The sequence below is a fragment of the Anomaloglossus baeobatrachus genome, chromosome 6 (assembly GCF_048569485.1).
Source record: "Anomaloglossus baeobatrachus isolate aAnoBae1 chromosome 6, aAnoBae1.hap1, whole genome shotgun sequence".
In the NCBI taxonomy this organism is placed as follows: domain Eukaryota; kingdom Metazoa; phylum Chordata; class Amphibia; order Anura; family Aromobatidae; genus Anomaloglossus; species Anomaloglossus baeobatrachus.
The window spans coordinates 219863828-219885129 of record NC_134358.1 but is presented as its reverse complement, the minus strand read 5'-3'; positions in this window follow the sequence as shown (position 1 = coordinate 219885129).

The window sequence follows — 21302 nt, the reverse complement described above, 5'->3', positions numbered from 1 at the left end:
AGGTACACATTAAGGGTCACTACCACCCTGCTTTAAATAATTGTTGTATGTGTTCAAAGAATGACTATTTACACTTGATAATGTTTTTTTTCTTTACCAAAAAAATGTGTTACCTACAACCTTAATTTCTTTTCAGTTTTTGCATACTTTTTGTAATCATTTTTATACAATTAAGTGTTATGTTAGTTTTATAATATTTTGTGCTACTTTATTATATTTTTCCTTATGTTAAAGTTACATTAATACATGACTGGCTGTAGGGTGGATTTTTCAGACAGATGTGAGTACAGTTAATTACTATTGTAAGATTTCGTGCCACTTTTCTAGGCCCAGTTGTCCTCCTCAATGATTTATAGTCCATGTACACACGATCCCCATTGTATAGTCACCAGTGTTACTGTCACCAGTACTAGCTTACTTTTGACTTCAATACTTCATAAATCTTTCCTTATATATAAGTCCCCGTGAATTTGTGTTAACTTGTGGCACAATGTCTCCACATAAGAAATCATATATCTGAACGAAAGCCAGTCAGCAAAAAAAAAAGCCAGACGGAGCTCACTGCGAGTGAACTTGGGATGTAACGAGCTGTCTCTGCTTACACCGCATTATGTTTTACTCCATATATCTTGACTTTTAAATAATTACCTCTCTGCTAAAAATCAGGAACAGTTTCAGGCAGCTCATTTATACCAGCCTAATTACAAAAAGGGCGAAGTGGAACCAGGAATCTGTTCAAGGCTCGCCTATCATGAAGTCCACTTCTATAGATTTTTTTTTTAAAGGTTTGATCATTTTCTGTAGCCAGATTTTTATATGACTTGCAAAGTTTATGACTGCTCTGTGGGAATGGAACATTCATTTGAGATCTGCAAGGCTGGCTTTTAGCCAAGGTGTCAAACTCTGTCTTGCTGCTGGCTAGCTTTTCTACTGTATGTTGATAATTTAGTTCTGCGATACAGTCTGTTATTACTAGCATGGCTACATAGCTGAGAAAGGGAAATGTGTTTTTTTGACAGAGTTCCCTGAGGGTAGCGCTGGGAAAGGAGGGGGAGAACGATTGGGTTGTTAAAATTTTGTAGTCCTCTTAAATTGAAACTTTGTTGCATTTTCTCCCTGATCAGCTACTAGGTTTTCTTTTAGGTTTCTTTTCGTCTTTTATTTGTTGTGATCGGTTAGCGATTGCTTGTCAGTAAGTGACTTCTTAGTCTAAAACACTTTCTGAAAAGATGTCAAGAGTGGAATGGAAAAGCTTTTAACCTTTACTCTTACTATGTAAACCCAGCTGCACGACAGAATTACTCCGGATTCTTTTTAAAATGGGTAGCCCACAATTTTGTGGCTTTGAGAAAAGTGCTGAGGAACACCTGGCTGGGATTAAGCGTAAGGTCGTGAATGATCTACCTTATTGCCGCCCTTCCTTTCTCTTCCTTACTAACTTAACTCTGCAGAAAAAACAACGATAATAAAGTTAAGAATAACATAGAGTATTTTAGTTGGAGAGAAGAACATGTAGCCTTTGTTTTAATTCTTCATTTGTCCTTAAATGCTCTGGACTTAGATGTCCTAAATCACTTTGTGTTCTGACAAAGTTTGTCTACTGCTTTTACCTTCACGGTGGAAGAGATGATCACTGAGTTATGTACTTGTTTGTCGGAAACAGGTCACTTTCGTTCCAACTATTCTCCCCCGCCTTCCACTTATTGTTTTAGGATTTGTCAGAAAACATGCTGAGAGGAAGAAGAGAGAAGCTATGTCTTTGTCAGTGCAGAAACAGGATCTTTATTTAGAAATCAGTGGGAAAGGAAAGCACTGCTTGGTCAAATCTTCCGCTCAGAGCTTATAATTTCTTACATCCATGCGTAATGTCAGCCTGTGGCTTGGTGAAAGGGCTCGCATTTACTTGAAAGGGGCAGGATTAGTGAAAACTGATAGTTTCAGTCTTCCTATAACTAAATTGTATAAAACCACTCAAAAACAATATCACAAATACATGACCCACCATTGCATAATCTTTTTCATCCAATAGTGAATAGAAAAGGATAAAGCATTGTCCAACTGCAGAAGATGCCACATCTTCAATACAATAGTATGTAGATACATACACAGGGTGAAATAAGAATTGAACTAGTCATCAATTTTCTAAGAAAATATATTTCTAAAGTTGCTATTGACATGAATTTTTCACCAGATGTCAGTAACAACCCATCCAATCCACACAGGAAAACAAAACTCAACCATACATGTCTATAAATTTAGTGATGTGTAACAATGAGAATAAACACAGGAAAAAAAGTATTAAACAAGCTTACTGTAATTTATTTCATACTTCGTACAAAAGCCTTTGTTGGTGATGACAGCTTCAAGATGCATCCTGTATGGAAAAACTATTCACATGCATTGCTCAAGTGTGATTTTGGTCCATTCTTCCACACACTCTCCAATTTCTGAAGGCCTTGTGGGCTCCTTTTATGAACTCTCAGGTTTAGTTCCTTCCTAAATTTTCTATTGGATTCAGGTCATCTGATTAGCTGGGCCATTCTTTATTTCCTTTCTCTGAAACCAATCGAGAGATTCCTTGGCTGTGTGCTTGGGATCATTGTCTTGCTGAAATATTCCTCCTCATTTCATAAAGGAGTTCAATTTTGGTCTCATCTAACCAGAATATATGCTTCCAGTATTTTACATGCTTGTTAAAATGTTGTTAAGCAAAATTCAAACATGATTGAACATGCTTTTTGTTCAGCAATGGAGTCTTGTAGGATAAGTTTGCACATAGGCCATTGAAGTTGAGTGCATTTCTTATTTTCTTTGAAACAATTGTACCTGCTGTTCCAGGTCTTCCTGCAGGTCTCTACAGCTGGTTATTGGCTCTTAGACAGCACTTCTGTTCAGTCTTTTAACTTCTCTGTCTCAAATCTTGTGAGGAGCACCTGCTTGTGGCCAATTTGTGGTAATGATGTTCTTTCCACTTCCAGATTATGGCACTAAGAGGGCTCACTGAAATTTTTAGTAAGTTTAGAAATTCTTCTCTGATCAATGGCATCTGTATGTTTTGCATCAATAAGGATAGAAAGGTCTTGAGACAGCTCACTGGTTGTATCCATCATGATATGTTTTTTGTGTGACACCTTGGTAATGAGACACTTCCTGATAAGTTATCAGTTGAACTAGCTATTTTTAATTTTCACTAAATGGCAGGATTGCTTTCTAATAACTGATAGATTTCCGCTGGCGTCATAACTTTCTATGGCTTTTTGTACCTTTCGTTTTGCATGTGTTCAATACTTTTTCCTTTGTCATTTCTCATTATTACACATAACTTAATTTATGGACATTTATGGTAGGATTTATTTGCCTATGTGGATTGGATGGGTTGTTTCCGACATCTGATGAGAAATTCATGTAGATAGCACCTTTAAAAATGTATTCACTTCAAAATTTGGTTATGTTCAATACTGAGTTCACCCACTGTACCTAGCACTACTGCAAAAGTGATAATAGCTTAAAAGTCAATCGTAGATGAGCCATATCTAACCTTTACATGGTGGATTTGAAGAGTACATGAAACGAAAGGGCACATGCCCCCTGACTGTTGGGGATCACTGCTACCCTACTCTTGGTATTGGACACCTCATGTGATTAGGGTTAGTTGTAGAGGAAGGGGTAAATGAGCATTGGAGGACCTCCCTCCCTCCCTATAGAAGTGGTTTAGTGAAACAGTTTTCCCTTCCCACTGTAGTTCCTGCTCTTATATGTAGAGGAACTGTTGCGCTTCCTCTTTTGGAGCCCCTCTTAATGGCTGACTTTTTGTCCTGTCCTCGCTACCTGTCGTCATTTATAAACTGTTTTGTATTGTATTGTTTCTTGATTGGATTCTCTTTTGCAGTAAGTTTATTATTCATGTTTTAAGTCAAGATGGTCAACGTCAAGGTGTGCGGTGGTTGGAGAGCTGGAAAAAAACTTGTAGTAAGTGGAGTAAATTTTAAGAAATCCACAGAGAATATTGCTTAAAAACAGTTTTATACATATTGAAATATGCAGAATCCAATGGGACTTAAAATAAAAAAAACCCAGATACACGCTACATCAAGCATTTATATCAAGAGATTACTATTACCAGCACAATATTTTCAGCAAGGAAATATCAACAGATTGATCTTACGAAAATAAAGTGTACTACATTTAGCCACCAAAACACTAGAGAAAATGTATCTCATCAGCCATAAGGAAACAATATTATCTACTGATAGTAACCAAATAAGTGTCACATATATATTTATCAGCCACAATTCACATGATAGACATGGTGCCTGCTGCTGTATAACCCTAGTCCAAGTACAATAATAAAGATCTATCAATATTTAGTTTGTATATGTTTCTGAAGTATAGCTCTTTAACCCCTTCACCCCCGGCCACTAAAACACCCTAATGACCGGGCCATTTTTTGCAATTCTGACCAGTGTCACTTTGACAGGTTATAACTCTGGAACGCTTCAACGGATCCTGGCGATTCTGAGATTGTTTTTTCGTGACATATTGTACTTCATGTCAGTGGTAAATTTAGGTCGATATTTTTTGCGTTTATTTGTGAAAATTTAGGAAATTTGGCGAAAATTTTGAAAATTTCGCAATTTTCAAACTTTGAAAATGTATGCCCATAAATCTGAGAGATATGTCACACAAAATAGTTACTATATAACATTTCCCACTTGTGTACTTTACATCAGCGCAATTTTCGAAACAATTTTTTTTTCCGTTAGGAAGTTAGAAGGGGTCAAAGGTCATCAGCAAATTCTCATTTTTCCAACAAAATTTACAAAATAATTTTTTTTAGGGACCACATTACATTTGAGGTGACTTTGAGAGGCCTAGGTGACAGAAAATACCCAAAAGTGACCCCATTCTAAAAACTACACCCCTCACACTGCTCAAAACCACATCCAATAAGTTTATTAACCCTTTAGGTGCTTCACAGGAACCAAAGCAATGTGGAAGGAAAAAATGAAAATGTTACTTTTTAACACAAAAATGTTACTTTAGCCATAAAATTTTCATTTTTACAAGGGAGAAAAGAGAAAGTACACAATACAATTTATTGTGCATTTTCTCCTGAGTACGCTGATACCTCATATGTGGTAAAAATCAATTGTTTGGGCGCACGGCAGAGCTCGGAAGGGAAGGAGCGCCATTTGAATTTTTGAACGCAAAATTAGCTGCACTCATTAGCGGACGCCATGTCGGGTTTGAAGACCCCCTGAGGTGCCTAACCAATGGAGCTCCCCCACAAGTGACCCCATTTTGGAAACTAGAGCCCTCAAATAATTTTTCTAGATGTTTGGTGAGCACTTTGAACCCCTGGGGGCTTCACAGAAGTTTATAGCGTTGAGCCGTGAAAAGAAAAAAAAAATTTTTTTTACCACAAAACGGTTGCTTCAACTAGGTAGCTTTTTTTTTCACAAGGGTAACAGGAAAAAATGCACCATAAAATGTATTGTGCATTTTCTCCTGAGTACGCAGATACCTCATATGTGGTGGAAATCAAATGTTTGGACACACAGCAGTGCTCGGAAGGCAAGGAGCGCCATTTGAATTTTTGAGTGCAAAATTAGCTGCACCTGTTAGCGGACGCCATGTCGGGTTTGAAGACCCCCTGAGGTGCCTAAACAGTGGAGCTCCCCCACGAGTGACACCATTTTGGACACTAGAGCCCTCAAATAATTGTTCTAGATGTTTGGTGAGCACTTTGAACACCTGGGGGCTTCACAGAAGTTTATAGCGTTGAGCCGTGAAAAGAACATTTTTTTTTTTTACCACAAAACGGTTGCTTCAACTAGGTAGCTTTTTTTTCACAAGGGTAACAGGAAAAAATGCACCATAAAATGTATTGTGCATTTTCTCCTGAGTACGCAGATACCTCATATGTGGTGGAAAGTAATTGTTTGAGCGCATGGCGGGGCTCAGAAGAGAAGGAGCGCCATTTGACTTTTCAAACGCACAGACGCAGTGCACTGATCGGCCGCTGCAGGACGCACGGTCGGATGCGATAAAAAAAAGCGTCGGGGATACGTAAAAAAAAAAGTCACGCCAAAAATTGACCATGGATGCAGATACGTTATGTGCATCCCTGATCAGCGCTTGGTGGGATGCACGGACGGATGCGATACAAAAAGCGTCGTGAATACGGAAAAAAGTCACGCCAAAAATTGAGCAGGGATGCCGATCAGTTATCTGCATCCCTAATCAGCGCTCGGCGGGACGCACGGACGGATGTGATACAAAAAGCGTCGTGAATACGGAAAAAAGTCACGCCAAAAACTGAACACGGATGCAGATCCGTTATCTGCATCCCTGATCAGCGCTCGGCGAGACGCACGGATGGATGCGATACAAAAAGCGTCGTGAATACGGAAAAAAGTCACGCCAAAAATTGACCATGGATGCCGATCCATTATGTGCATCCCTGATCAGCGCTTGGCGGGACGCATGGACGGATGCGATACAAAAAGCGTCGGGGATACGGAAAAAAGTCACGCCAAAAATTGACCATGGATGCCGATCCGTTATGTGCATCCCTGATCAGCGCTTGGCGGGACGCACGGACGAATGCGATACAAAAAGCGTCGGGGATACGGAAAAAAAAGTCACGCCAAAAATTGAGCAGGGATGCCGATCCGTTATCTGCATCCCTGATCAGCGCTTGGCGGGACGCACGGACGGATGAGGTGTAAAAATGGACAGGGGATACGGAAAAAAAAAAAAAAGTTATACTCACAGGACCCAGAGGACTAGCAGGAGGATCACTGACCAGAAGAGCTGCAGAGGAACAGATGGCAGAGAGATGGACAGCTTTACAGGAGCAGCAGGCAGATCAGCAGAATGCCCAGGAAGGACCCAGCGATGGACGCAGATGTGATCAGGCCGGTGAAGACAGGTAAGAGGACGTCGGGGGAGAGCAGAGGGGGAGAGGGGGGGGTGAGAGCAGAGGGGGGGTTGAGAGCAGAGGGGGGGGGAGCAGAGGGGGAGGGGGTAGAGCAGAGAGGGAGACCAGAGAGGGAGCTGCAGAAGCAGAACACAGATAATGGGGGAGGCAGTCAGATCGCGGGGGAGCAGATCGGGATGTCGTTGGGGGGGGGTTTCTGGAGTTGGGGGGAGAAGATCGCGGGGGGGAGCACGGCAGGGGCTATCACGGCAGCGCGCAGGGGCACCACGGGAGCGCGCACGGGCTGGCTGCAAAGTGAGCACAGTACTCACGTGCAGCAGCGGCGGTGACCTCAGCTACGGCGGCGGCGGCGGCAGCAGCGGTGGCGTGGTACCACAAGTACCAGCCACTGCACGCTGCAGACATGTTGGGGGAGGGCTCGCAGGCCAGCACAGGCCTGGGGAGGGCGGCCACCGGCAGATCAGACCGCCCCACTGCACACTGATTGGAGCGATTGCGCGTCATAGCACGATCGCTGCAATCAGTGCTGCAGGGGCTGGGGGCGACATGTTTGAGGTCCACCTATGATATGCTGCAGCAGCTGCGGCATCTCATAGCTGGATCTCACAGGATCGCACTAATTCGGGCATTATTTTTGCCGAAATTAGTGCGATCGATGTGGTTGGCGGTTCAGATTTGAACAGCCAATCACATCGATCGTCGATAGGGGGTGGCGATGCCGCCCCCCCTGGGGTCAAGCAAAGGTCCCCTGCCGTAAGAAACAGCAGGGGACATCATTTGAAAGCCGTTGCTATGGCCACGGCAATCAAATGAAGTTTAGGCCGTAAAATTACGTCCCTGGTCGTTAAGTCACGTTAAAATAGGACGTAATTTTACGGCCCGCGGTCGTGAAGGGGTTAAGTAAGGACCACCACAAAGGTCCCATGATAATACATGGTACATAGTCAGTGAGGAAAGATGGTGGCGTGCAGCAAGGTACAATTTATTTAAGCCAGCTGCCAGAAATGGCTGACTGACAAGCAGTGCACTCCAAACCAAAGAATTACATTGGAACTTTGAGGATTTATTTTTAATTAATACATTGGTGAACAAGGGAGTGTGGGGAATCTTTATTTAAGTATTCTATGATTTTCCTTTGTGTTTTTTAACCCTAGAACGCGCAACCATAGAAATCTACCATAGAAAACAAGTAACCTAGCAGGCCTGCGAGGCCCCAGGTATGCGTTCTAGGGTTAACTGTACACTTACCGGGTTAATAATGGAGCAGTCGGATCCATTACTAACCCCTGAGCTGAGCTTGATGACAGCTGTCAATTCACAACTGACATCAACTCCAAAAGTTTTATCCTATTGCCACCACACCAAGGAAATCGGGAAAAGCTAAGCAAAGTGCTTGACTTGGCACATCAAATGGCGCCACTTCTGGGGTGGCTGCTATTTTGAGGCTGTGAAGTGCCAACTAATCATGGGCCTTCCCAGCCTAATAATACCAGCCCCCAGCTGTCTTCTTTACCTTGGCTGGTTATCAAAAATAAGGGGAACCCCAAAAAATATTTTAAAAAGACAGTGTGGGATCCCCTCTATTGTTGATAACCAGCCAAGGTAAAGCAGACAGCTGAGAGCTGCTGCCTCTAGCTGTCTGATTTATCTATGATGGTTATCAAAAATAGGATGGGACCACATTGCATTTTTTTATCTATTCCTTATGCACTAAGCTATATTAGGGTACTCTGCAGCAGGCGGAGAATAAAATGGTGGCACAACTCGTGATCCAGGCCAGATCATGTGGTGCACCAGTCAATCAGAGCCATGCCAATATTTGGCTGTGACGGGTCCAGAAGTTCTCACAGCCGAAAAGCTTACTGATTGGCTGTACTGCAGCCTTTTCAACAAGTTTTATTCAGCTTATGAACCCAAACCCATTTAAAAGTCTGAATTTGCAGTTCGGCACAGGACACTTGGTGTCCAGTACGAACCCCAAACTTTACAGTTCGGGTTGAGTCATCCATATTCACCACCTCTCACCATCCTGGTAACATTCCTATGAATTAGGAATTTTTTCAATGTTTTTTTTTAACTGAACTGGACACAGTATTCCAAATGAGATCTGACTAAAGAAGAGTAGAGGGGGATAATTACTTAATGTGGTCTACACTCTATCCTTCTTTTAATACATCCCAGAACAGTGTTTGCGTTTTTCTGCTGCATCACACTGTTAATTCATGTGCAGTCTGTGATCTATTAATATACCCAAGTCGCTTTTATACATGCCATTGTGTAGTTCTATTTCTCCCATTCTGTAGATGTTACTTTTGTTTTTCTTATTCAGATGTAGAATTTAGCATTTCTCCTTGTTAAATACCATTCTATTAATCTCTGGCCATTGTTCCAACTTATTTTGATCATTCTGAATCCTTTCTCTGTCTTCTCTAGTCTTTGCCACCGCACCAGGGGAATCGGGATGAGCCAAGTAAGGCTTCGGAATTGTCGCATCTAATGGATAAGACAACTCTGCAAAGCTGCATGTGTGGCGCCCCTGACCTGGTCAGGCACCACTGAGTACTGCACCCATGCTGGGGACAGTACAAAACAGGTAATCCAGAAGGCTGACCGAGGTGTGACTACACAGGCGCATAGTGATCAGGTCTCACACATTTACCTTTGAGAGGACCCCTGGGGATCCCAGGAGGGGGCGAAGCCTCCATCTCCACTCGAGGGGTGTGGTAGAGAGCCTGGTTGCTAGGTGACGTAGGCAAGAACAGGAGAGGAGGGAGGAGTGAGCCGAGGACAGTTGAGTGGTGAAGTTCAGGGAGGGCAGAAGCAGACCCTGTAGCTCTACACAATTCTGACAACGTACGCGCAGTGACTACCGACGGGGGAGAACGGTCACCTGGTAGTGCTGCCCGAAATCCACACACGGCTAAAGAGAGAGCAACGGAGTGGAAAGTAAGGAGACTGTCAGGGAGATACCAGGCCCAAACGGGTAACAGGTCCCAGTGCAGGGATAGATCCACCTGTCCTTTGCCAAACCTGCATGAGGGGGCACTTTACACCCCCAAGACAACACCACAGAGTCCGCAGCCACGTAGCCAAAGTGAGGGCCCATAGCTCACAGGAGGCAAGCAGCCGGAGTGACCTGGTCCAGGCTACAAGCAAACGGGCCAAAAAGAAGGGGAGAGAGGCACCAGCAACTTCCCTGGGCGACCCCAGCAGGGCTTCAAGCAGGGGTTACCCCAAAACACAACGGGCTAAGGAAGGCGAGTTGGTAGCCACCCTCATAAGTCAGCCTGAAGGACACCTGGTTCCAGCCTGGTTCATCCCAGCTACGCCCGGGTTACTCACCCTGCCACCATCAGTGAGTAAAATCCCTGAAAGACATCCTGCTTGTGCGTGTGAGTCATTCTGCGACTTGTAGTTCCACACACCTACACGGGACCCTGGGGCATGCCTCACTCTCAGGAGGCTATTACAACTGACTGCACCTACTATCAGCCCCAGGCACCCCTAACCTGCAGTGGCGGTCCCCACTGACCGCAATTCTGAGAGTGGCGTCACGACAATCAAAATAGAGGATTTCCTACCTGTGACAAGATCCAGCCGCGTGGAGTCCCTGAAGGTAATGCACCGCTGCACCAACACCGAACCTCGGGGCCCCACACATCCTGCTAATTTTAGGCTGGGGAGGACCCAATAACCATGGGCCTGCCCAGGCAGAGAACACCAGTCCCTAGCTGTTGGGTCTGCACTCCATTTTTTAAATGATTTATTTAAACATTTTTAAAAAGCTGCATGGGGTCCCTCATATTTTGATACACAGCTGTCACGCTGTACTCTAAGATGTACAATAGCAGTACAGCACAGTAATCTGGGACAGAGAGGATTCCTGAAACAACCTGAGAAGGTAGTTAGCTGGTAAACCACTAGGGGGCGTTAGAGTTGAGAAAACATATGAGCAGAGAATTCCCTAGCAGAGGTAATACTAGTTAAGCTCACCAGATGGCAGTAGAATCGTCAGAAAGCCGTATCACAACATGAGGTCTTGTAAATACACAGGGGCAAACTCAACGTAGTCAGAGGGAAGCAAACAGTCAGTAGCCGGGAAATCAGAACTCAGAAGCAAGGGAGAAGACAAGAATGGAATCAAGGTAAACAGATGAGGAACAAACAGGGAGACAGACGAGCAGGAAGTTGAAGGGAGACAGCAGGATGTTAACAACAGGTCAGGTGAACACGGAGGTCAGGAGGGGGCAAGGCAGACAACAGGTCACTCACGAGCAGAACACAGCAGAGCCAGAAATATCACTGTCGTAGTCCCAGAGAGACAGTGCTCTAATAAAGTAGCCTGACCTCCAGAACAAGGCAGGAAGGATTAACCCCTAACGGGACCTGTATCAGAAGTGAAACTAAAAAAAAGGCTCAGCTGCAGCTGAGCCAGGAGTAAATCATGACAACAGCCAAGTTATCACGCACAGCTGGGGGCTGCAGCCTGTAGCCGTATGCTTTTTCTGTGCTGGGTATCTATAAATGGGGCAACCTACGTCATTTTTTTAAATTTATTTATTTTTACACTTCACTCGTGTAGATAGACAACCTCTGTGAGGGCAACCAATCAGAGATGCTGGCATGCTGGCAGTCTCACTGCAGCCAATAACTGACTCTGTCACAGATGGTGGATGGGGTTAGCAGTGAACATGCATGAGTTGTAATGTGTGCACCCGGAAGCAGTGTTAGAGCTGAGCCATGGAGACGAGTCCTGCTTTAGCTATTTTGCTTCCTTTTTCATTTTTTTAACAGTGATTTCCCTGGCCAATGACAACCATGCCAATACTTGACATGGCTGGGATGGGGCATGAAGTGCTCACACTGGAAAAGCTTTCTGATTGGCTGCTCTGCATCCTTTCAACAAGCTATATTTGTGTGACAAACCTGAACAGGAACCGGATGTACAGTCAAACGTCTTTGGTTTATTCATCCCTACTTACTATATTACCACATTTCCCTGATCCATTCAGTCAGTCATTCCATAATATTTCACTATTGACTTATCCTCCCCAATATTCGAAAAGGCACCTTTGGCATATAGGGGTAAGTAATTAAACAAAAACATTCAGTATGTCCAGCATGAAGAAATAAGAATATTCTTTTGTATAATTCTTAATTAAAAAATATACAACTAAAATATTGCTAACATCATTGGAGTGCATTTTGAAAGCGTTCACCCTGATGCAACATTTCATCCTCTTATGAAATCTTTTTTAAGTTTTTTTCTCATCTGAACTTTTGGAGTGCTGCCTCTGCTTTTGCTATTTTAGTGTTTGGAGAATTTTCTAAGGTTATTACCCTTGGAAGAATAACTGCAGCTGCAGCTGTGGATGGTGCTAATTTCTTTTCATTTTTAACTTTAAAATGGAGTTTATTATATTATCAATATTACTGTATAGATGTTGTTTGTCTTGGAGGCTCTTATGCAGTGACCTTCAGTTTCAGGTAACATAAATGAAGGGGAATCTGTCAGTAGGATTAACCCTCCTAAGTCGTCTTCTTGGGCATGCAGGTCATGGAAAGTTGAATTAAATTATACATTGTTCTCTATGATCCAATATTTTTTTCCAGAGAAATTCACATGCTTTTTAATATGAATGCTAAGATCTATGGGCCTGACCTAGATCTCCTTGAGAATCTACCTCCTGAGCTTATTTTAGTTGAAAGGAAGATTTACCAGTGTAGGACATGCAGATCAGGAGAGCAAACTGTCAGCCATTACATGTCTCACATTGGTAATGGGTGACTCCTTTCATTAAAAATAAACTCTGTGTCATGATTCGCCTCCCTATACACATGGCTAGGGGGCGGAGCCTTTTCTCGGGCCTCACTTCCGGCCCCTGGATGCCTTAAAAGATGACACTTCCAGTGAACCAGCGCCGGCTATAAGCTTAGCTCTGCTTTGCCTGTGATTGCTGGTCCTGTGAGTGATATCCTGATCTGTCTGTTCCTGTGCCCCCGTGCCCTTGTCTGTGTTCCGTCCCCTGGTCGTTCCTCCTGTCCTGTGTCCCCCCTCCTATTTCCCCACTCGGTTGCTTCCTCTGGTACTGACCTTAGCCTGGCTTTGACTTCGCTTCTGCTCGCTCCTCCAGTCCTGCTTCTGCCCGTACGGTGTTTGACCCAGCCTGTCCGACTATTCCTCACATACCCTGCAGTTCTGCCTCTCAGCTGTGCTGATTAGGCAGTGCATGAGAACGCTGTGCATTTCCTTCCTGGTTCTCATTGCTCTGTGTAGTGTCATCTGCTGCAGAGCTCTGGCTCCCCCAGGTGGCAGCATTACACTCTGGAAGCCGATTCTCAGGGAAATCAGTGTCCTGCTCATATATCTTAACAGCTCATTTACATATTAAGAACATTTTGGATTACTCTGAAAAAATAACAGCTTGCAATTATCAAGGGATCATTTTATCAAGCTTCCGATGACTTACTTGCCCATATGGAAGGCTTAGGAGGTGTTGATCCTATTAATAGATTCCCTTTACCCTGAAATATGTATTCTATCAAATTTTGTCAGTTGCTTGACGGTGATAGATGAAATAGAAGTTATGTACCCACTATGGAGCTCTTTGGGAGGAGGTGCCTATCCCTGGCTAGTCAAATACCCTTTACTAATGGGTAGTAAAAAATCTTTTATCATGGATCGCTGCTCCAGATGAACTGTATTGCTACTAAAGAAGTAGCTGGGTAATTGGCCATAGGGTAACAAACGGGTATTTGTGTGGAGAGAGGTCAAGACAATTTCTGTCCTGGGAGGTAAAATCACTATGATAATTAGTGGTCAATTTACATTGTTGGAGTGTACAGTATCTGCAGGCTTATGTTATAAAGGGATAGTGTTGAGGGTAGTGTGTTAGCTGTTAATGTTTACCTACACTGTACTATGTGACCTCCTTGATTTTTTGTGCTACTGGCTTCATTTGTAGTCTCCATATTGTGATGATGCAGATAATTGTTGATTTATTATTCCATACCCTCACTGTGAACTTCCCAATAATCATCTTAGTAGTGAAAACAGCTGTGGCCTCATATCTAATCATTGGTCAATTGCATAATTGTCCTGATGATAGGGGGTGGCAGAGTGCTATTTATGACAAATTGACAGCATGGTGGCTCAGTGGTTAGCACTGCAGTCCCGCAGTTCTGGGGCCCTGGGTTCAAATCCCACCAGGGATAACACCTGCAATGGAGTTTGTATGTTCTCCCTGTGTTTGCGAGGGTTTCCTCCAGATTCTCTGGTTTCTTCCTACACTCCAAAGACATACTGATAGGGAATTTAGATTGTGAGCACCAATGGAGACAGTGAGGATTACATCTGGAAAGCGCTGTGGAATTAATAGCGCTATATATGTGAGTAAAATAAATAAATTTATGTCTCAAGTTAAAATTGTCAAGTGCTAATGAAACGCCCGCATCGGGACCTGGGGGTTACTCGTCACCGAGCCGGTTCTGTTCTGCTCAGTGGATGTCATGGCAACAGGGCCTGGTTCCATGACCCTGGCGGTGTCGTTGTCGTTCAATAAAGATGGTGGTTGTGGGGTAATATTTACAGGGGAGATGTCATGATGCCACCTGTGGAATGCGGCAAGATAGGTGCCACCGCTACAGTTCAGTTTCCCCTGGCGTCGATGGTGATGCAGCAGAGTTGGAATCACTCTCTACAGGTAGAGCTAGGCCCCAGAGCTGTTGGAAGTAGTAGTCTGTAATGGCAGGGTGCAGGGCTGGAGGCACAGGGGATGACCGGACGACACAAGGATGCAGTCATAAGGCCTTTACTCACAGTTCAGAGTTCCAGGTTAGCACGTCCAGACAAATGCTGCCTTTGGAGTGCCGTTCCTGCTGTGATGGGCTCCAGCCGATCCAGGACAGTTCGAAGGCACAAACCGATACACCCTTCTGTGTCCCTTTCCTGGTCATCTTGCTGTGCTGACCTCTCCCGCTTTTCCTGCACCTGCACACACAGAGCCCAGAGCCAGTGTTCATGGGCCCTCTCGGGTGGCTGGAAGCTCTATCCCTTTTGCCCTATGTGGTCACCTTTTCACTGGATGTGTGTAGATTTGGCATCAGCACTTGAAGTAACCTCAGCCTCAGGTTAGCTAGCTGAGTCTTGAAGTTCTTCACTAGTTGAGGGGCCGGTCCCCTACTGCGGCCAAGTCCCTCCACTCCGTTATGTCGTATGTGGAACAAGGCCACGGGAGTATGGTTGCTTCCTGTGGGCTCTAGGACCCTTTCTGACATGTGCCTTGACTCCTCCACTGCTCCTACTCGACTGAAGAACTTTCTACAGGCTGCTCTCACTAATTAGACTCCACCCCCCAGCCTGGCCTTGGACTAAGCATTCCTATGGCGACAGCAAGGTGCAACTAGGCCCTTACCATGGTCTGATGGGGTGTTGCTGAGTGAGAGTGTCTCTGTTTTGTGTATACTGGTTTGTGACCACCTCCTTACCCAGGAATGGGATACTACACCTCTGGCTGAGATGCAGTACCTATGTGGTGACTAAAGCCTCAGGGGCGCCACACTAATAATTAAGCTGAAAACTAAAATCTACAAGAAAGCAATGATATATTTCCTGTCTATCTGCACTAGCATACTTCAGAACTTATAAACAGTGCCAAAGTTCTGTTATTTGCACCAAAAGAGCAGTCATATGTTACATAGCAATATAGGTTAAAAAAAAAAGACATAGGTCCATCAAGTCCAAAATATCTCCACAAGTTACACAATTTCTATTGTTAAATCATTTATAACCCACAGTACTATTTGTTTTGAGAAAATCATCCAGCCCCTTTTTAGAAGCTGTTATATTATCTGCCATTACTACCTCTTGTGGTAGGGCATTCCACAGTCTGTTCTAACTGTAAATATTCCTCCAGTCTTTGGAAGGAATAAGTCATTTGCCAGTCTTTTATATGGACCACACATATATTTTTACATATAAATGAGATCTCATCTGAGGAATCTTTTTTCTAAACAAAATAAGCCCCAAACTTTTCCATCATATGACTCCAAAAAAAAGAAAAAAACACATGGAACCGGTCACTATTGAAGTGTTGCTCAGATAACCTCTTTCTGTATACCCAAGATCTAAGTAGGGACTCGTGGTAGCCAACGCATGTAGAACAGCAAAAAATAGAAGAGGAGAAAGTCCAGCTCAAGATCCTCCAGATAGGGAAAAAATTAATTTGTATTAAACCATTAAAAATTGGCAATATACACGGGCAATAAGGTACTGACTCTATAGGTGGAAGATCAACAGAGACATAGAGTTTTGGAATTGAGTTGCGTTCATCAGGACTGAACACCAAATGTCTTGTCTTCTGTTGACGTACCACCTATAGAGTCAGTACCTTATTGCCCGTGTATATTGCCAATTTTTAATGGTTTAATACAATTATTTTTACCCTATCTGGAGGATCTTGAGCTGGACTTTCTCCTCTTCTATTTTCTGCTAGTCTCATCATCTGAAAGATGTTCCATCCCTTTTAATACTGCAGTTGCTTGCCTTTGTACTGACTATCTTCCAAATGTGAATGGATAGTTTTATGGGAGCTTTCTCTTAATATCTGGGTTAGGTTTCATTTACCATAGAAAACAAGCCTTGTTAAACAATTGTTTGCTAATCGATTTACCCAGGACGATACACAACAGAGAATGATGATTTTTTACGGAAGCTTAAAGATCCTTTCACCCAACAAACAAGTGTTTTCCTCATTCCTTGTGTGATCATCAGACTTTGCACTACCTATCAGGAAACAAGCATTTCTATAAACACCCGGATAATCATGCACCCCAACTCCTAATTATAAATGTCACAATTTGTAAAATAGAAATGTATAAGGGTATTGCTGATAATATGTACATTATATGGGGACAATCTCATTCAATCAGCAAAGTTTAAGGTCAATGCAAATTGCCTAAGGGCAGAAGAGATACAGTATATCTAGATAAAATATTAACGTACTATAAAACTTAGTTTTATATGTTATTCTGCTATAACTGCTATACAAACTCTTACATTATGTCACCCCAGGCTATGAAGAGTGATTTTAATGAGAAAAGATGGAGATGAATTTATTCACCTAATGATGACATTTTAGCAGTCTGTACATTCAAAGCAGGCTATGGACAAGATAACGGCTGAATGACACCGCTAATCCCCACATTAAGATGCGCGGTCTCACCTGAGCTTGTATATTGATCTTTATGTAGAGAGAAGGCGTGAGAGACTGCTTCTGATGCGACTTACACATTGGAAAAATCGATCATGAAGAAAAATCCTTCCAAAATGAAAGGTGCACTTTGACTACCCAACATTGTATATAAAGGCGGGTTATGGTACACAGCATCATAGAGCTGAGACTTGGCTCATGTATATGTGACAATATTACCTGTATCAACCAATCCAATATCAGCTGCCTTTTTGAAGACTGATAAATGACCCACGCGTTTTGCTCCCACATGGAGCACCTCTTTTGTGCTAGGTTTCTAGATGACCCCAAAATACTTTCACCTAGGAAGCTGTACAGCTTTTTACCATTAGTTATTTATCACTGCTGAAATTTTGGAAATGTTACAAATATTACTGCTATACAGTTTCCATTATGTGTTTACATAGGTATATAAATGCCACTATAATTACATGGAGGGAATACAGAGAATGTAGAAAAACATCACAATGGTGACCTCTGTCTTCATGTTCATTTATCATTACAGTTAAAAGAATAGTTATTGTTTGTAAGTTACAGACAGGTAGTGTCTTCATCACTCATGGAACAGTTCTTAATTATGTGTTTAACATAAACAGGATCAAGGTCAACTTAGTTAAGCGATCCAGACTTAATGGTGACCCAGACAGGTCAGAGACCTAAACTAATATTACTGTATATCCTGTCTGCAGCCGTGGTTGTATGGAGGGATTCATTCCCCCGCCATATCCCATTTCCTGCCTTTGTTACCATTGTTTGATAGTGTGAAAGGCCATTAGTGACTCTGTTGTTTTGCACATTTTAAACAGGTGCAGTTTGAGTATATCCTGGTGGTAATGCTGCTGGGGAAATGATCTGTTCTTCATAAATCAAGACTAATTATGTGTATTATATTTTAATATAGCGCATGATTAGCAGTAGACTACTGTAAATATCACTTTATTATGTGGTATGTGAGAAACTTCACATTCCTTTTTGGTTTAAATGATAGTGTATTGGTATTTTTAATGCTCAAGCCCTTAGGCTATGTGCGCACGTTGCGTAAATACATGCAGTTACGCTGCGCTTTGTAGCGCAGCGTAACTGCATGCGTCCTGCGTCCCCTGCACAGTCTATGGAGATTGTGCAGGGGCCGTGCGCATATGGCGTTTTAGAGCGCAGCGCTTCGGCTACTGCCGAAGCGCTGCGTTCTTAGAAGTGACATGTCACTTCTTCCGTGCGCTTTGCCGGCAGCTCCTGCTCTGTCTATGGGAGAGGCTGCATCCAGAGCGCATGGAATCGGCTTTTTTTTTTTTTTCACTACGGACATTTCTGCAGCGATTTAAAGCGCACATGTGCTCTTCAGATCGCTGCAGAAATTTCTGCAGTGACTGTACGCAACGTGCGCACATAGCCTTACTGTGCTCTCTAGGGGGATGTACAAAATTGTCTCTATAGCGCCACCTGTAGGTAACTACCCTGTAATTCAATGTCTCACATATAATGAAAGCAAAAGGAAAGAGGGCACCACAGTACAGTGGAACCACTTGGTGTGTGAGTATTTCGCTATATGTGTAAAGCTTGCTGTAAATTTGTAACTCAGTTTACGAGCAAGCTTTGCTGTACGAGCAAAATACCGCACACACTTCCAGTTCCGTAAACTCAAACACACACAAACACACACACATATTATGCTCACATATCATCCGCACCCTCGCCGGCCTCATACTTGGTTCTTGTAGTAAACTGGTATGTGGATCCTTTAACCAGCGCAATTGATACAGGAGCTGCCGCTGTGCTTCCCAATGGCAGCGCGCTGACCAATCAGAGCCACTGACGTCAGCACCCTGGCCAATCAGAGGCAAGCGGCTCATGAAGCGGCTTATGCCAATGACGGAAGCCGCTGAAGGCCTGACAACAGCAGCCCTTGCATCGGCCGCCATGGTTACCGGCGGACTGCATGAACCAGGACGGCGAGGAAACGCAGGATAAGTGAGCATAATGTGCGTGTGTGTGTGCTCACGCGTGTTTGTGCATGTGTGTGTGCGTGTTTGTGCATTTGTGTGCATGTGTGGAGTGGCACAATAGGGGACCAGGATGGGATGTTTTTACAAGTTGTGAAAAAAATTGTCTGAGCTTCCATTATTTCCTATGGGAAATTTTGCTTTGCTAGATGAGTAACTTGTTTTACAAGCAAACTCCCAGATTGTTCTCGTAAACCAAGGTTCCACTGTATCTAAACACACGTCAAAAAATAATTGCAATGAAAAGAGAGAGAAGCTGACGTGTAAAACATCAACACACAACATCAACAAACAACACTGGCACACAGATTAAAAGCAATTAAAAGACAAATAGGAATTTCATAGGCAAGTCCCTATAGGGAACACATGCGTCCCTTCACAACTATAGACAGATTGTAATCACACTGACCAAAAATCATTAATAATTCATGTATTAAATATACATTAACACAGGTATCAGTAATCCAGGTAAAAACACTGATATAAGAAAGAGATGTTAATCATAGGTATAGTAACAGAGGCTAAATAGTTGTACAAGGTTCCCTAACATTATAAGAGTCACAAGCTCATAAACAAACGGGAACTTAATAAGACACCAAAGCATTTTGGGGGAACCAGACAATGCCATAGATAACCTGTTGTCCCTGTACGAATCAGGAAGGAGTGGAAGGGTAGACACAATATCCCATGCGTATCACCACGCTACGTGGTTTCCTCAGGGCCACGAAGCATGGCGATATACGTGGGATATTGGATTAGCTTCCTCCAATTGAAAAATAGCTTTTTAAAGCGCACTGTTTTCTCTAGAGCCCAGTTCCTGCCCGGTCCCTCTCATGCTCCCACTCACGGTCGCCAAAGGGGGTGCACTTATCCTCACCTGTCTCCTGGCCCCATAGGCTCCATGCCCTGTCACAGTATGGCATCCTAGCACACTCCCGCTCCTAGGCCTCAACGGGATCATCGCTCTCCTCTGCTGCCCAGCGCTTCCATGCTCCCTTCTCCTGCCCCGGGGTCTGCCACAGCCTCTCCCTGTTCCCTAGCTGCACGCAGGCCTTTAGTGTACCCTCTTAGCCTGAGTGTGTGGCTATGCCCCCTTTCTTAAAGGGCTGGATCCCATTACCCGGAAGCAATTCCAGAGGTCACCTGTTAACCTAAAGGTATTTAAGCCTGCCTCCCCTGACAGGAGGCACCTAAGCAATGTTGTCTATAGTGTGTTGCTAGTTCTCAGGTCCCTGTACGTTACTGTGTCAAGTTCTTCTACAATTCTCATGTATCTAACCTCTGTCTTGTCCTAGAGCCTGCTCTCTATCACCTCTGTGCCGACACGCCTGAGCCTTCATCGCTGTGCTGCCATATCTGAGTCTTCATCGTTGTGCCACCATGTCTGTGCTGCTGCAATTGAGTACCCCAATATCGGACATTAAGAGACTATCTCTACAGGTCCCTGGCTGCTTTGCATTCAGGCTTTCTGTTGGTGCACCACACAGTCCCTTCACAGGGGTTCACTGCTGGTTGCACTTTCAGGGGAGTCCAGTGCACGGTCCATTGGGTCCACCCCTGGATGCTCACCACCACTCAGCGTAACATTTTTCAATGTGCCACAATAAGAAAATTAAAGTAAAAGTTTTGGACATCCTAAGTCTTGTAAAAAACCCTTGACATTTTTTAGACTACTACTGGTGGCAGTGTTACAAAAAAGTGTTCATATCTACAGCATATTGCCTGGTCTCGTTCTATGATATTCTTCACCTTCAGTGCCCCAGTAGTCCAATATCTTGGCTCAGATTTCCAGTAACCAGAAGCATATTACCTCTGCAACCTACATCTCCCTAGTGCCTGCAACCTTACCATAACCCTATGGGTTTCCTGGATATCTGATTTAAAAGGGTTTCTCCTTCATGGCTGTTTTGCTGCATATCTTATTGAGAAAGATACCTATTTTATATCTAAAAGCACAGAATAGATTCTTGCCATTCCAGTTTACTTCTAATATATTTTATGTATTAAAATGCACACAGAATATTTTCATGCACTATAAGGTCTTAACACTCTGAGTTAACAACTTTCCTTTTCATTTTGCCAGAGGCAACGAGATATAAAGAGATTCAC